The sequence below is a fragment of the Cygnus atratus genome, chromosome 5 (assembly GCF_013377495.2).
Source record: "Cygnus atratus isolate AKBS03 ecotype Queensland, Australia chromosome 5, CAtr_DNAZoo_HiC_assembly, whole genome shotgun sequence".
Taxonomy (NCBI): domain Eukaryota; kingdom Metazoa; phylum Chordata; class Aves; order Anseriformes; family Anatidae; genus Cygnus; species Cygnus atratus.
Genome location: NC_066366.1, coordinates 50108988 through 50123155, shown reverse-complemented (window position 1 = coordinate 50123155; position 14168 = coordinate 50108988).

Sequence of the window (14168 nt, the reverse complement as noted above, 5' to 3'; positions counted from 1 at the left end):
AATAGAAGAGTCTTTTCCATGTCAGCCAAGCAACACTTGATGTTCACACTCAAAATTCTTTTCAAAATCATGTAAACAATGATAAAGCTTTCTTTCTGATAGCTGTATTTGGTCTATTCAATACTTAGTAAAAACTGTTGGCTTCAGACTACTAGACATACATAAGTACTTAATCTTGGTATAACACACATAAACAGATTCTAGAGAAGACCACTTAAAAGTTCTTGGCAAATCTTAGGGCTAATTCAGGACAGCATGCTGAAGTCCAGCTTTGCAATGACAAATAACTCCATAGGCAAATACCAAGAGACACTATGTTTGTTGTTCCTTGTGGACCCCAGATCAATAGTATCTATTTGCTAGCATGGAAAAAAAATATTTCAAAATGATATTTTGCCAATCAGATTTTCTTTGAGAAGCAGTCTTGATTCTTAACCTATTTAAAAGTGAATGGGGAAAACTCAAGCTGCATTTGGCAGAATGAGCTAAATTTTTCTTTGCCATTTAGGTATTAAAAGACACTACAAGATATATTGTGAAACTCTAATAGAGTGGGACCTTTCCCTACATTATTTTCCCAAAGGAAGCATACAGAATAAGTAGGATGCTTAATTTGAATTTGCATAGAACTATGCTTATATAACATAAATTGTATATTTTATTGAATTCAGAAAACTGTTAAATTCCCCTCCTCCAGTAAAAGTGCAATCTTGAAATATGCGTAACCTATTTTTCAAAAACAAACAACAACAACAAAAAAAACAGTTCTTAAACAACTGTATGCCATTCACTATGTCATATCTTTCACTAACTGATTAAATTTTGCTTTAAAATATAGGGGTTGGAGCTAAGGGTATTTGTGTTTTCATCCCTGCTATTCTCATTGTTATAAACCTTCCTTTAATTTCTAACTATAGTTTGCTTCTGGACAATTTAAACCCTTCTGTTTCTTATTCCACTCTTGTTTGTCAGCCGAAATACCTCTTCTTTTGCAGATGTTACCTTCTCTGTATGTACAGATTTCATTTTTATCCTCCCTCAGCCTATGCTTTTTACCAGTCCTGGCTCTTTTTCATCTTCTCATTGCCTGCATGTTCCTAATATCATCTTTTTACACCTGTTCCAGCTATAATGTACCTTCCTTGAATGTAAAAGACCAGAATGTTCTGACAATTTCATATGATGTCTTTAATACTTACAGCTCTCCAGTATGTCCAAGCAGTGTGTTTTCCACTTCAAAACTATTTAATATTTATGAGCTACTTATCTTTTTCTTAGAATCCTTAAGGCAATTTAAAACACCTTCTGTCCACATGCACTGGATTATCTTATTTATACTCTGAGTTTAGTCCCTGGCTTTCTAGAAGTATTAGGTCAAGTATTAGGTTAGTATTATTTCAAGATCAGATAAAATGTAGCCAGGATCCAAGTTCTGAACAAAAGCATGCCTTGATCATGCTTTATACTTGGGAAAACCTGTCTAAAAAATTAAATGAGACCATGTGAATTTTAGACCGTCTATCATTAGAACTCTCTGCAATACTAAATTATCACTGATTTAATTGGATAACCAAAAAATATCATTAAATTGCTGTTGGTAGCAAATCATCTTCAGGTAGGAGTAGGAGCTGTATACAGGTGTATTCCTTGGTTCCCTGTTTGTTTTGTCAAAGATGAGGAAATTACTTTTACTGGAAATATGCAGCAGATGGCATATTTGAGTGTTAAATAATGAGTATAGAAGAATTGAATGAAAGCCCCCAAAGCTGTCAGCCTTGAGGTTGTTACAAATTTAATGTAGGCATGTTTTGTTCAGGAAAGTGATTCTTCTTTCAATCAGCTATTTCTTTTTTTCTTCTTTTATGGATTTTGTTGTTGTTGTTGTTGATTTGTCTGCTGACTGGATATCATGATCAAGAAGTCTCAGTGCAAGAGGGGAAGGACTTTTCTTTGAGCTACATAAGAATTTCTGCTGTTCTGTGCTAGTGCTGTTTCATATCACTTAAATGCCATGACATTCCTAGAGGATGGAACTGGCCTGATGGACCACCTGAGGGACAAAGTGCAAGGGACATCCTCTAACCCAGCTTGCTCTGAAGCCTGCGCACAAATCTGACGTGGGAGCACACACAACCATGTGTGTGCCAGAGCCTCAGCCTCAGTGATGTGTATGTGGACTCTCAGAGAAAACTGTGATTGTATGACTTTGTAGTCTCCTCTAAAGGCTATTTTGGGTTAACAGTCATAGAAGAATGCCAGTCCAGCAGAAGCCTTGGTGCAGCACACACTGAATGGCTCTCTGAAATAAGAAGAGGAAAGAAAGCACTGTGGGAATAGCAATAAAGAGTGTATTTGTTGTTTTGTCATAACTAGTAAAGAGTTATCTACAAAAGTGAAGCAAAATACAAAAAGATAAATAAGGAGCTTGAAAAACAGAACTAATCCATCGTGGAGATGTATTTAACCCTTACACACAAAATACATTAAAATTAAAAGGCATTTGGAAGAAAACCAACAGAAATTGTGAGTAGTGCTAAAGGTCATAAAAGAAGAAAAAAGCAACTAGAAGCAAAATGTGGGGGCAGAGAGGGTAATAATATACTTGAAGTAAATCGAGGAAAATAACATATTTCAAACAGCCAGTGGTTAGTGCCAATGTGCAGGTCTCTCTTTGTTCCCAGTGCTGTGTGGCATCAGCTAGGAAGAAACTAAAGGCATGTAACATAGCCAACAGCCTTAAAGGTCAGGGCCTGAAAAGCAAATTGCATATTCTACTGGAACGACTGACTAATGCTCTGGTAAATGTAAGCACAAATAGGAACCCATATTTTGATAAGGATAGAAGGCAGAGACTGCTTAAAGAAATTCCTGTCAAAGCTGAGGTGCATTGTTCTGATGTCAGTGTATCCTCATCAGACAGGAGATATCGCAGAATCATACCACAGTTAAGGTCCTTTACAAGTTAATCACCTTTGTAGTTGTAACAGTCACATCTTGTTAGTGTTGTTTTGATCCTGAATATTATATTCCTGTACAGCATGGTACTGTTCTTTCTGCATTTTCTAGGATTTCTAATTCTGTGTCATTTTTATACGACAATTTTATTTGCATTGTCTTTTATTTACGTACTGTATGGCATATTTAAGGTTTTGGTTTTAAGAGGTTTTAATCTAGCTTTTGTATATCCTTGAGTCTTTGCGGCAAGCTTCCTGAACTTCTTTCTCCAAGGCAAGCTCATGCATAGGAACTGGCAGCTGATGTGTCATAATTGCTTCTTGCTCCTTCTTCCTTATTTTGGAATTAAGGGGAGGAGTGCACTGTGTGGGGTGAGGGTGTGGGGTGTGTCTCCTGCACCAAGTTGTGCTGCGGTTATAGAGCACTGCAGCAAATGAAGTTTCTCTTCTGAGACATACTTATAGCTGTTCTATCCACCAGCAATTGCCACCTCAGCATCTGCCAAAGGTCTGCTCTCTGCCAGGCTTGAGGAGGTGGTGGTTGCCTCTCTTTGACTTAGTAGATCTGGTACAGTGGAGTTAGACACAGTGTTTAATTTAGACCCATTTGCATCCAGCTCATTCAGTGAAGTCCTAAGAATTATAAATGAAACTCAGAGCTATTCCAATCTTAGATGACTCACATTTTGGCCAGTTTTTGGGTAGTATAACATGTGGAGGCTGCTTACAGCAATAATTCACTTTCTGCACTAAAAAGAAATGAAGAAAAATAGGAGGACAAAAACACAATTGGGTAAACACACAAAGTTTTAATAGTTGCTTCTCTTCTAAAAACATTCCTTTCTATAGTTGTTCTGTACAAACTAAAGCATCACAGATAAAAATCTTCATTTAATTCAGCACAGCAAAATGCAAATTAGTTCAGAGGCAGTAGGAAGGATCTGATGCGTCCCATCTTTCCATTTTTTAACTATAAGACTATGTTTGTTTAGTTTCTTTTTTACTGACATTTATTCCAAAAATGGTTCTTCCCATGATCCCCCAAGAATTCCAGCTCTGTTTTCTTTCCAAAGCACTACACTTGGATTTGACATGTATGCTTTGGATGGAGGTGGACTTTGGGTGGAGAAAGATGATGAAAGGTCAAGAGAAGTTTAAGGGGAAAACAGCCTTGCTAAACACTTCAGTATTCATGGAGTTTGGCAACATTGAACTAACCACTGAGACCTAAGTCTTGTATCTCATTTCTGTGGGCAAAAATGAGGAATTATTTTTGGCACTCTGTGGATTTAATGGGTGTTCCAGTCTTTCTTTAGAAAATACTTCAAAGACATTAATTAAAACCTTTTTCTCTTATTGTTTGCATGCTGATCTTTGAGCTCAGTCATACATCTGAACCACCATAAAATTAACCTCCATAACAAAATATTGATGACATTCTATGAAGTGATGTGTAATTCTCATGGTGTTTTCTTACCAAGCTGTCGGTTCCATTCCTCATTACCTTTTAAATGGCAACCAGTAAACAACAGGTCCTCTATGTGATTAGGCTTCACTCCCACATACTCACTGATAACACCAGGGATTAGCACAGCTTGAAAGCTGTAAGTTACTTCGGCATCTCCCTGGAAAGCAGCAATGTAGTTGAAGCCTGGCTCATCTCAAGGTAGCCACCAGCAGTACTGACTTTGCATTAGGTTTTACAAGGAGGTCATTAGGTTTTACAACAGAGGCAGGTGGCAAGAACAACTTATTCTCTCTTTTGAGCTTCTCCACTGCCTTTGCAATGTTCTTCTGAGGCCAAAGCATCCATGTGCACTTTGCTGCACAAAGGTCTCACTAAAACCTGACAGAGACAGAGGAGCAGGAGAGCCATGGAGGTTTTCCTTTAATTCCTGCTAAGCAAGGTCCAGATGAATAAAGGCAACGTACTGGCTATAAATGACAATCCAGAAGTTTCAGGACAATGCCAAAGAGAAGCATGATGCTGAAGTGGGCAGAAACTGAAGAGAAAATCAATGATCAGTTTGAATATGGAAAATTCTAATTAGGAACTTTTTTTTTTTTTAAACCATGAGTTAGATGCCAGAAGAGGATGCCCAAAATGGTTGTAAAATCTCCATCCTTGGAGGCAAGTCCTCAAGGAACCTTATTTAATTAGGTATGTTTTGAGAAGAGGGTTATATTAAGTGCCCTGTGGATGTTCCTTCCAAACTAGACTTTGATTCTAAGATTCTATTTCATAGAGGTAAAAATGTGGGAAAAAAACACTTACACACTTGTTGACTATGTTTAAAAGTAAAATATTTGTTCAGAGAGACATAATTCCAGAAATATCACATCTTAATATCTGATTAAGATCCTCAGGTTTTAATATTTCTTTGCCATTTTGATTGGATTAAAGGTTGCTGGAAGAAACTATTTGCCAACACAGCTGGACAAATCTTGATCTTTTATTACTGAGTGGGTGCATGTGTGTTGTTAGAAGAGCACAACACTCATATCTCTTTCTTTTCTACTTCAGTATTTTTCTGGCAGTTCTGTCTCTCTGCTCTACTCTAGGTCTTTTTCCAGCCCCATGGCTGAGTTTCCCCCCATGCAATTGCTCCATGGAATCACTCCATCAGGGATCTCACTTCACACCTCTGACTTCTGACTCCTGTTTCTATGAAATTTGCCCGCTTTTTTGCCTGATGTTCACAAAGCTCATCTGAATTTTGCTGGGAAGCACAGACAGGCTGCACTAGCCAGGATTATTGAATATAGGTTTAGTTTTTATCTTTTCTCTGTTCAAATGTCTTCACTAACTGTAATTGTGGGTTAAACTAACCGTATCCAAAAATAGATAAACCTTGGCTTAGAAATATGGGTTTGAAAATTTCATGTAAGGCAATTTCCTAATCTTGTTGATAAACATCAACATGTGAACAACAACAACAACAAAAGTATAATTTCTGAGTTACAAGTGAAGAAACTGTAAACTTATACCTGTGACTATCTCTGTGCAGGCCTAACATTGTCTTGAGAAGCCTAACTCTGTGCTGTGCTCTGGGTTTTTTTTTACTCTGACACAATGATATGTGTTGGAGTTATTATAGTCTTGACCATACAGATTGTGGTTACTTGGATGATCTAAACTTTTCACATACCTAGGCAACTAGAATATTGATTTGGTATAGGCATTGCCAATGTTTGGTTTTAAAACAGCCTTTATCAAAGTACAAAATGAAGCACATCTTAATCTTATTAACTAAGACCTGTTTTTAAATTGGACAGTCAAGGGAGGCAAAGTCTGTATGGGAAAACAGTTTGAAATTGTAATATTCAATCAATGTAATACCTGAAAATCAAAGAAAACTTAGAAGGAGTGATCTTTATTTCATACACATACATGCATCACTAACCAGCTGTACTAACAGATAGTGTGCCAGCAGCAAACTGTCAAATTAGATGGGGCTAATTAAACCTTATTACTTTGTTAGGCATGGCTCATTGAATGGCCAGTGTGACTGTTTGCAGAAATTTGCCAGTTTTTACAGCCCTAATGAAACAAAAACATGAGACTAGAGTTTTCTCTAATATCAATTACAAAACTCAACATGGTTGTCTCCCAAAGAAGTATAAACATGATACATCAGATAAGAGCAACATGCAAGCTGTGTTTATATTAGAGCTAAGAGACAAATAGTGTTTCTTCAGAAAATGTGCTAAAGAGAAAAACGGAGCAAGCAAGCCAATGAGACATTTTAATGCATGCAGAAATTGAGCCAGTGTTTGCATGCCTGATGTAAGAATTTAGGCTGCTGTTGTAAAAAAATCTTTTTTAAGTCAATCATTACTACCCTAATAAAAGGTGAAATTACATATACCTAGGACCAATAAGACCTTTCTGTAGTTGAACTTTCCACTATTGTAACTGTAGTTTTCAAAGTTGGATTTTTAGAATTATACACTTTAAGCCACAGCAGGGTTTGTGGTTAAAAACATGACTTGGCCCGCAGATATCAAGCACCTTAGCACTTCTTTCAGGCATCTGCCAAGTCTAAGCATGAAGTACAGATGAAGATATTTTTGTTTTGGCTTATAAACATAGATATAGAAACTCTGTTTCCAGCCATTCCAGTATAAGAATTTTGCCTTCTACATGACAGAGACAACCAGAAAATATATAAATTCTGCAGTTTTTCTTTGAATCCATAAATACTATACATGGTTTAATGAATGAAATAAAATGAAATTATATACCTTCCTTACTGGGATTTTAGAGACAAAGTATTATCTCTGAAGCTTTGCAATGTCAAAATTGTAATAAAACATTTTGGCTCATCTCTTTATAATAGAGTTGTTTCTCAGTGTGCTTCCCTGTTTGAGAGTTTTTTTGGATAGGTGTCTATTAAGAGAAAACTAGAGTAAATCTTGAATGCATCTTAGAACTATGAAATATGAAATTCAGTATCCTGCAGACATGATTTTAAGGGCAGTCAGGAACTGAACTCCTGCTGTATTATGCTTGATTGGCATACAAATCCCAGTTCTATCTGGACACAGTAAGAATCATAGATATAAGTTCCTTCTGGATAATTTGACAATCACATTCATAATCTGTAATTCCCATAGTCAGTTTTTGAAATTCAAGTTATGCAAGTTATTATGTTAAAGACTCATTCAATTAGCAATCTCCTGACTTAGAGGTCTCATTAATCTCCATCTACGGTGTAAATGAGCATGCAGGCTCTATCAAACAGGGTAACACGGATAAGACAAATATTTTTAGGAAAAGAAAAGCAGGGAAGATTTTTTACATGAATCATCACCAGGCTGAGTGTGGTATATATTCCATTGTCCTTCCCTTCTGAGGGACTGTGGACTTGAAGTACAGGGGCAGGCACACCTTTTAGTTCTGTTCTAAGAATCAAAATTCATGGAAAAATCTGACTGCAACCATGTATGTCCTCAAGACATACTCCAGGTAGGTTCTTCAATGTAACACTGACTCCTGCTCCAGGGTCCCCCTCAGAAACCCCACATTGGCTGAATCCTTTCAGCAAAGCTCCAGTTTGGTGTTTGTAACAATGTAAGGTAAGTGATGGTGAACTATGGCAATGTGTACACTGTCTTTGTGGACAGGACATGAAGACAGCCTTGACCCCTTTAGCCAGCTGATGGAAAGTGGCTCATATCCATACCAGATATGTGATATGAATGTTATAGATCTTCTGGAGTGGGGTGGCTGTATCTGCTCTACAGGCCCTCACTCCTAGTCTTCCTTGGCAAAGGATGACATTCTGCTGCCTTGAGACGTCATTTTTTTGTTTGTTTTTTTTTCTTTTCTTTCAGTGTCCAAAGTAACAGGAGAGTTGTGTAACAGCCTGAGAAAATGTTTATATAGAGTGGTTCTGGGGGTGGACGTTGAATTCAGCAGGGCGTAGCTTGGGCTGCCAGAGGTTGCAAGGCTTGCTGGTCTTTTGCTGATGAAGGAAACTAGGTAGCTAGTATTAGAGCTGCTTGGAGCGTGAATGGCATGAATGTGAATAGAGTCATATGGTCAGGAATGAACTAAGACATAAATCTAAGTGTCTTTGTAGGCACATTTTGCACATTCACTCTCACCACACATAGGCCCCTGTAGTGGAGCAGCTGCTGGCTTGCAAAACTCTTGCTGACCTCCATGTACAAGAGACTTCAAGCCAGCATCTCATGAAAACAGTGGTAACTGAAGCAGAGAAGCAGATTTTGAAAGTTTCAAAATCAATCCATGTTGATTTTCAACAAGAGAATAATACAGATGAATGCCTGAACAGGCAAAATGTTTGCATTTGTGTCTCTGCCAGTTTACTCACAGTACTGATGCTTGCTTGGGTTCACCTTGGTCATACAAGGAACCCAGAATTACTCCCAGCCCTTGTATACAACTCTTCTTTACAGCACTGAGTCTCTTTCCTGTTATCTTCTTCTTCTGTTGGCTGTGCTGCTGCACAGGTTTCCTGCTTGGGAAACTCTAAGTTTAACACAAAGAGGTTTGAAGATCTGTATCACAACCCATTTCATTCTGGACACTGCACATCTAAGAGCATTGATGTCTTCCATACACTACTGTAAAGCACATTTGCACTGGGTGAGACTCCTCAGTCTTAGAACCTTTGTAAAGGTGGTGCAAACTGTGCATGTCCCTCCCAGTTCAGCCTCACTGTAAAAGTAACTCACCTGTTCCCTCACCAGACTTCTTTTTTTTTTTTAAAGCTGCAATAGAGCTACCCTCCAAACAGCAAAGAAATTAAGTAAATTCCTTCGCACAAATAAATTAAGTAAATTCCTGTGCACAAGGATCTTTATTCACTGACTTCTAGCAAGTTCTCCAGGATGTTGCCACAGTATAATGACTCATCTTCATTTCCTGATAGACTCAACAGGAGGACGCATCTACATCTTCCAAGAACGTCCTTCGCTGGCACCTACATCCTAGAGACATTCCTCCAGGGGCTGGGTGTCACTGAGCTATTCTCCAACCATGCTGATCCACCAGAAATCACAAAGAAGCACAAACTGAAGGTTTCAAAAGTAAGTTTGTTAAAAAAGGAATGGGATAGTATGGACTATAAAAACCTTGACCAGGAAAAGGTTTAAGAAGGCTCCCCATAGTCAGCAAAGTTGCTTTTAAACTACCTTTAATCACTTTTGCTACTCAAAAGATTGGGTTGAAGAATAAAGAGGTAAATCAGACGTTTATACTGGAGACACTTCTCTCATTAAGCTGATGTGTCTCATTAGACTTCCAGCATCCAGGGACACTAACCTTTGGTCTTACCTATAGGACTTCCAAGTACTAAAGCTGTGTTAAACAGCTTTAGAAGCTGCTGGGAAAGCTATATAGCCCCCTAGCCCCGTATCCTTTCCCCATGGAGAAGAAACCACCATTAGGACTACATTGTTCCAATATTCCATAGTGTACTTACTCTTCAAGGTGTAGTTGTACCACAGACCAATTTCAGCTTGAGTAGTAGTGAAAAATAGTGGATTTCAGATTTCTTCTGTGTGGAATTAGTGACCTGTCTGTTTAATTCATGCAACTCAGTCATCTGTCTGTGCAATATTTTCAGCCACAGGCAATGATCCTAACAAACTCAAAGGGATGTATTATTTTATCAATGGCTTTTCATTAATCTTTTCTCTGGGGGGTAGTTCAGGTGGTTTTTTTTATTTATTTTATTTTTTGTTTTGTTTTGTTTTGAGAGAGAGAGCCAGGGTTTCTAAATATTTATTTGCATCATTGACTTTCATCTCCTGCTGAAATGGAAATGGTTACTTTTCATCCCATAGAGCCTGCTACAGAAGTTACTTTTGTGAAAGAGGATCTCACTTCTGCTCCTTCTGTCATTAAATTCATCAGTTCTTTCCTCTCATTGATTGTTGATCAGCATACCCACAGCATCCTCTTCATGCAAAAAACTAAAAATCCCGTTGATGACTAAACAGTCAGAGGTTGTTTCTGCTCTAAATACTAGTCCTAATAATAGGTAGATTTCCATGTGCTGATATCTTCATCAAAAATGTAATGTACAAGTCCAGGAAAATAGTTAATTTGGACTGTTATAACTCCTGGTCTGCAAACTATCACTTATTTCTCCACTTGCCAGAGAAAAGAATAAACAGAAGATATTGTTACAGGCTCTTTTAGGGGGCAGTTTGGAGACATTTTTAGCTGGGTATTTTTAGCTGGTATCCTGCAAGCAGGATACGCACAACTTAAAAGTATGATGCAACAATTTATTAGCTATAACAGACAAAATATATTTAAGATTTAGCAAGCTCTCAGACCAAACACCAGTATTCTACTCCCAGATTCTTTGCTGACCAAAATTCAGGCAGGAGAGGATCAGCTTCTGCAGCTCCCAGGTGTGGCAAAACATCATCTGCCAGCTCCATCAACACAGATGACAGTGTCAGTTCACCTGATGACCCAGCAATTCCTGGGTGACTAGCCCTTGACTAACCTGACTAACCTTACTATTTTGTTTTCTTTTGTTTTTTCCCTTTAAGAGATTAAACCTTTCCATACTGATGTTTTCTTCTTGAATCCCTGCACTACTGCCAATCCCTGTTTGTCAATAGTTTTTATCTGTATCTATAATTAAAGTGCAGTCATTCTTTCTAGTAACAGGCAAATAGAAAGCTGTGTTTGGCAGTATTGTCACTGTTTTTGTCATTCCTGTAATGATTATTCTTGTTCAGAAGAGGCCCATCCTTTAGAAAACAAAAACAATCCCTCACACCCCCCCCAAAACACACACACACACACAAAAAAAATCATTTCAGCCTCTGAGAATTACATAGAAGAATATATCCTGTACAAGATAGCTTATATCCATCAGACAATATTGGTTAACGATACTATGGATGCTGAATCTATATGAATTAAAAGTAAAATGCCCATTTTTAAGAGAGCAGAGCAACTGACTAGAAAAATTAGTCACACACATTTGCTTCATTAACTAGCTTCACAGAAGTTATTGAGCTTTCTGTAACAGTTGCTGCCTAAAAGCAGGCCTACAGCACGTGTGACACCAAGATGAGTCCGTGTGAGCCAGCTCCATCTCTGAAAGGATCATGAGGGCATCACTGGGAACTCTGAGAGGAAGCTGAGGGTGGTTGTGTCTGCCAGGAAAGCACAGTTACAAGAGGTGTTGGTTTCTCACAGGCTCTCACAACTTCTGAAGAGCACCATCAGCTACTTCTCATCCAGGGGTGCTCTGAGCTTTGGATACCAGCTGGCTACTGATCAGGGAGGATCAGCAGCTCCTGTAGCAGGTGGTAGGGTGGAGCCCATATAAGTGCTGAGATGCCACTGATGCAAGACTGTAAGCTCCCAGCTATACTGCTGGAGGGGCAGGTGGAGTCTGGGAAGTGGGGACTCCTAAGGGTGGTGGAGGCTTGTGATTTCTTATGATTTCTGACGCCAGGAAGATAGCTCCTACAGAAAAGGTCAGTGTCCTGGTAGCAGCTTTGGGGCAGGGAAATGTATCCAGTAAAGCAACCAAGCTGGTTGCTTTTAAAACAGTACTGTTATTCCTTGTATTTTTTTCCCGCTTAATTTTGTGTGGGCCAGAAGGACTTCTTTCTCTCCTTCAGATCCAACAAGCGTTCTGTGTCCTTTGCTCTATGTAGTGCCTCTACTGTGTGCAAGTCAGCATCTCACTCTGCTATCTCTTAAAGAGATGAAATTCCTCTCTATTACCCCCACCTCTTGGTGCCTTAAGCTTCCCTCTGTCTCACTTCTCAGTATTGTCTCTGTCTGCTCTTGACCTAGCCTGACTCAGAGGACTGCCAGATATTCTGGTTTTCCATTGTTGAAGAGTAAATGATGTTAGGTACAAGTAGTACTTCATTGTCACCTAAATTTTGCACGCAATAAAGAGCTAATCTAGTCAGGAATTCACAAAGTAAACTAACATATCTGTTCATACACAGATTATGTGAAAATTCTGTATAGCTTTTTATTGTCATACACTTCAAGAGCACTGAGATTTAGGATTTATTCTGTTGTTTTGTGTCTGTATCTGAAGAAACACCCTTGAAGAAAAGGATACAGTTTAGCATGGCCCTTCCCTCAAATCTTGAGGGGGAGAGGGGAACATGGGTGTGCACTTCCTTTCCCTTCCTTTCTGAGTGTTTAGTGAACAATCACTAGGAAGAGGTTTCACATTCCTTCACTTTGACGCAGGATTCTGAAGCCCTACACACAAGACCTTTGCCAGCATGTATTCTCTCAATATATCAGTGCATATGTGTATAGAAAACATGGCTGAGCTTGCTCTGTAACTGGAGGCTGAGCTAGCATGCAAGCAGATCCAGTGTTTCAAGCATGCTAGATGCCTCTCTTCAAAAGTGGTTTACAGCTGCTGTCCAAAGAATAACTACACAAGGTTAAACAGAGTATACTAGGATACTTTTGTTTTTCCCACAGACTTGTTGGTTAAAGACAATCTGAAAAAAAAAAAAAAAGTAACTTAGTGGGTTTCTATTCTGTGACTTTATGCAGTTGCTAATAGAAGCTGTGTCAACCCTTTAGTATTTGCAATGCCTTCTGGCAAAGAGCTCCACTGTTCAACATCTGGATGAAGATCTGGTTATTTTGAACATGGTATGTTTGTTTCATTAGATGCTTTTCAGATTTGTGCTCAAAGATAGTGCTTTGTCATCCGCTATTCATTTTTGCTCATCGATTGTTTTTTAGTAATTTCAAATCCTTGGTCTTCCTTGCCATCCTTCTATGTAAATCTTCCAATTCTATGAAATTCTTCCTGAAATTTTGAGTAAGAACTGCACGCAATCTTCAGGATGTAAACATATCCTGCAGCTGTACAGAGGCATACTGATACATGTTTTGTTCCGTATTTCTCTATTTGTAAGTAATTCTTAGTATTGAATTTGCTTTTTTAACCACAGTTGAACAGCAATCTGACCTTTTCAACCTTTTCAAAGTATAAATAAGATACTTTTCTAGAGTTTTCTAGAGCAATGTAATGACAATATAATTGTTTGCGTCTCCCAACACTGGTGTTTTTCATATTCTGCTGATATGCTGCTCAAGATATAGGCATGTTAATTCCAGTACTCTCTGGGTTAGTAATCATTCTTTTTGTGCTTAACAAAAATGTTATCCTTGCGAAACAAGGGAAGTATCTATGTGACGGAACCATGTATAGATATTGCTTGCACAAATGTTGAATAAGCTATGACTGTGTCAAACTTGTCTTTTGAGCGTAAGTAGAAACCAATGTATAGTACATGACTAGGTGGAAGATCATGATTTAACAAGATGAAATGCTGGGAAGACTTGTTTCATGAAGATAATGAATATGATCTAGAAGAAGGTGCCAGCTTTATCTCTGGCTGTATAACCAAGGTTAAACATAGTATTACAATATCACCTCTATCTTTACATTGTCTTTCGGTTTCTGTAATGGAAAAATGATAGTGAAACCAGCATGCCTAAGAAAAATGAACAAACGTATTTGTTGGGAAGGGGTAGCACAACTCATGGAGACAAGGGGAGAGTGAAGGAGCATAGTCTGTTTGAGGTAAAAGTTCTTTCCTTTAGCAGAAAGAACTTCAGAGACTTTTAATGTGTTCAGAAGAGATAAAGCAGTGTACTACCTGAAAGTTTTTCAACCTATAGTGCAGAATGTTAAGTTCTTAACACACTGCCATAGCTGC